This window comes from Notamacropus eugenii, chromosome Y (assembly GCF_028372415.1).
Source record: "Notamacropus eugenii isolate mMacEug1 chromosome Y, mMacEug1.pri_v2, whole genome shotgun sequence".
Lineage (NCBI taxonomy): Eukaryota > Metazoa > Chordata > Mammalia > Diprotodontia > Macropodidae > Notamacropus > Notamacropus eugenii.
Window position 1 is genome coordinate 13,776,990 of NC_092880.1, and position 3,802 is coordinate 13,780,791.

A 3,802-nucleotide genomic window follows, 5' to 3' on the forward strand; every position below is an offset into this window, starting at 1 on the left:
TTCTGTATAGGTTCTACATATACTTTCCTATTGAGTATATTTTCACTATAGTCATGCTATGTAGTCAGACTAAAATAAATGAAAGAAATCATATAACAAATCAAAACATGATACACAAAAACTTACACATACACAAACATGATCTGCTACATTTTGCGAATGACTTCCATATTTCTTTCTCTGAGTGCAGAAGGCATTTTGCCTTGAGAACCACCATTGGGATTTTTTTTTAAAAGAAGTTCCTGAGTTATTATGAAATTCCAAGTCTACCAGAAAAAACTCTCGCACACTGTGGTCGTTGTTGTGCACAAAGTTCTCCTGGTCCTGCTCCTTTCCCTCAGCATCAGGTCATATAAGTCCTCCAGACCTCTCTGAAGTCTTCTTGTTCATCATTTCTTATGGCACAATAGTACTCCATTACATTCATATACCATAATTTATTCAGCCATTCCCCAATTGATGGACATCCCCTTGACTTCCAGTTTTTGGCAACTACAAAGAGTGCTGCTATAAATTTTTTTGTACATGTGGGACCCTTTCCCATTTTTATGATCTCTTAGGGATACAGTCCCAGTAGCGATATTGCTGGGTCAAAGGGTATGCACATTTTTGTAGCCCTTTGGCCATAGTTCCAAATTGCTCTCCAGAATGGTTGGATGTGCTCGCAGCTCCACCAAGAATGAATTAGTGTTCCAACTCTCCCACATCCTCTCCAGCATTTATCATTATCTTGTTCTGTCATGTTTGCCAATCTTATAGGTGTGATGTGGTACCTCAGAGTTGTTTTGATTTGCGTCTCTCTAATCAATAGTGATTTAGAGCATTTTTTCATATGATTATAGATATCTTTAATTTCTTCTTCCGAAAATTTCCTGTTCATATCCTTTGACCGTTTATCAATTGGGGAATGACTTGTATGATTATACATTTGAGTCAGTTCTCTATATATTCTAGAAATGTAAAGGCCTCATTTCTAAAATATATAGGGAATTGCGTCAAATTTGCAAGAATGCAAGTCATTCCCCAATTGATAAATGCTCAAATGTTATGAATAGGAAGTTTTCAGAGGAAGACACTGAAGCTTTCTATAGTCGTATGAAAAAAAATGCTTAAAATCAATATTGATTAGAGAGATGCAAATCCAAACAACTCTATGGTACCACACCACATCTATCAGATTGGCTAACATGAAAAAACAAGATGATAATTATTGGAGAAGATGTGGTAGAGTTGGAACACTAATTCATTTTTGGTGAAACTATGAGTTGATCCAAACATTCTGGAAAGCAATTTGGAACTATTCCCAAAAGTCTATAAAATGTGCATACCTTTGACCCACCAATACTGCCATTATTGTTGTATCCCAAAGGTATCATAAAAATGGTAAAAGCGTCAATATGAAAAAAAAAATATTTATTCCAGCTCTTTTTGTGGCATCTAAGAACTGAAAATCGAGGGGATGCCCATCAATTGGGGAATGGCTGAACAAGATGTGGTATATGAATGTAGTGGTATCCCATTTTGGTATAAGAAATGATGAACAGGTGGAAGGAGACAAGTGGCTGTGATAGGATATAAATTGTAGTAATGCTCACAGAGGATGCATGATCTCTCTCCCAACAAAAGAACACATATCTTGCACAGATCTAATGATGGTAATGGAGAACGTCTTGGAATCTTAAAAGACAATGTTTTATTATCATTTCCTGAGCTTGAGTATAATTGGAAAATTGTAACTAAATTTTAATCTTTGATATAAGTTCTTAAATAGTTTTAATTCTGGGAATAGTAATCTGAATGTTTGAATAGATAGCTTCTCCTTTGGGAGACAGTGAGACTAAATGGAGGTTATAATGTACTATCAGATATCATGACATTTACCAGGTTCTACATTAACAAATTGAAGAGCTTAGTATATCATATTTTGGAAGACAAAGGAGCTAAGATTACAACTAAAAGTGTCTTACCCAGTTATATATTATATAATTATATATTATACTTAGTTATAAGTATAATTCATCACGAAAAACAATGAATATTCACGGAAATAGAGAACTTTCAAGTTTCTTGATAAAAAGAACAGAACTGAATAAAAATAAAATAAAATAAAAGAGATGATGGGAAATCCTACACTGGAATGCATGTCTCTAACCCATGATCATTTGGGTTAGGAAATTAAAAGGAGATTTTTGGATGTTTCAGAGAAACAATATAATCATAGAAAGCCATAATGAAGTTTGCAGTGTGCAAAACCTTCTCTACATATTAGGTCATTTGAAAATCAAAACATAGAAACACAGTAGATACAGAGTACTACACTTGGTGATGAAAACCTGGGTAGAAATCCAATCTTTGCAAGAGTCTTGGCTGTATGATCCTGGGAAATTTTTCTCCAATCCCAATCTGAATTGGTAGAGGGGATAATTCTTTACCAGGATCTTCCTAGACATATGAAATAACACATCTAGCCAAGGAAACAATAATTCTTTAATATAGAAAATAAAGTCACAATTGTAACATACTTCGAGTTAAAGAGTGAAAAGTTGATAGAAGAGATATTGACAAATGTAGAAGATTTTGTCAGTTTGCATTGGTCATCATCATATAGATAACTCTCTGAGGTAAAGATATAATTTGTGATTAATAGTTCTATTTTCCCAAAGTCTCAATTACTCATATTCTTTAATGTATAAAAATAATACATATATCAATATGTATACATGTACATGTTTACATGTTTATATGTGTGTACATATGTATTATAATATGTAAATATATGTATGTGTGTGAGTATATACAAATTCATTTGGAAAATTTCACTCTGCAAGAAATATTTGACACACACATAGATAGATAGATAGACACACAGATAAATAAACATAAATATAGATAACTGTCAGAAATATTTTAGAATAAATTGCTGTTTAAGTATATATTGGACCAGGTGAACTCTGAGGTTCCTTTCACAGTTTGATATTCAGTGTTTCTGTATTGGTATGTTAATATTGTCACTTCAATAAGACTTCAGGCAGTTCAGGTGGCTTAGCATGTGTTTAATGAATTGATTGAAATCTCAGATATTCAGTCTCCTACTATAGAGTCCAATTCGCTGAGATGTTAGCAACAGATATTAAGAATATATTTTAGTTTTCAGTTTTCCCAGGGCCCCTTTCACATCTTTGTTTCGCAAACTATAGATCAAGGGGTTTAACATGGGAATGACGAGGGTATAAAATAAGGAGGTCATTTTGTCTTGGTCTAGTGAATAGGAAGAACTTGGCCTGAAGTACATAAAAAGAAGAGTACCCTGGAAGATTGTGACAGCAGTTAGGTGAGAAGTACAGGTTGAAAATGTCTTGTATTTACCCTCAGTGGAGTGGATCTTAAACACAGACAGGATTATGTAGCAATAAGAAATGAGGACTGCTGAAATGGCGACCATTTCAATGAATCCAAAGACAGTGAAGATCACCAGCTCATTGACATGGGTATCAGAACAAGAGATTAATAGAAGAGGAGGAACATCACAGAAGAAATGATTAATTTCATTGGACCTGCAGAAAGACAATGTGAAGGACACCAGCCATCAATAAGTAGCAGACGCTGCTAGATATATTTACTGTATAAAGTAAAGGATTGCTTATTGCCATGTAGCGATCAAAGGCCATTACTGCTAACAATAAAGACTCACAATCTGTAAAGTAACAGAAAACATAGAATTGCAGAGCACAACCAATGAAGGAAATTGATTTGTCTTTGGCAAAGAAGTTCACCAGCATTTTGGGGCCAATGGCTGTGGAGT

General features: G+C 34.2%; 1 pseudogene; it reads right to left on the minus strand.

Annotated features, from left to right (window-relative positions):
- Positions 1-3,130: 3,130 nt before the first annotated feature.
- The window catches only part of LOC140516645 (olfactory receptor 5W2-like), an 889-nt pseudogene continuing 217 nt past the window's right edge, over positions 3,131-3,802 (minus strand).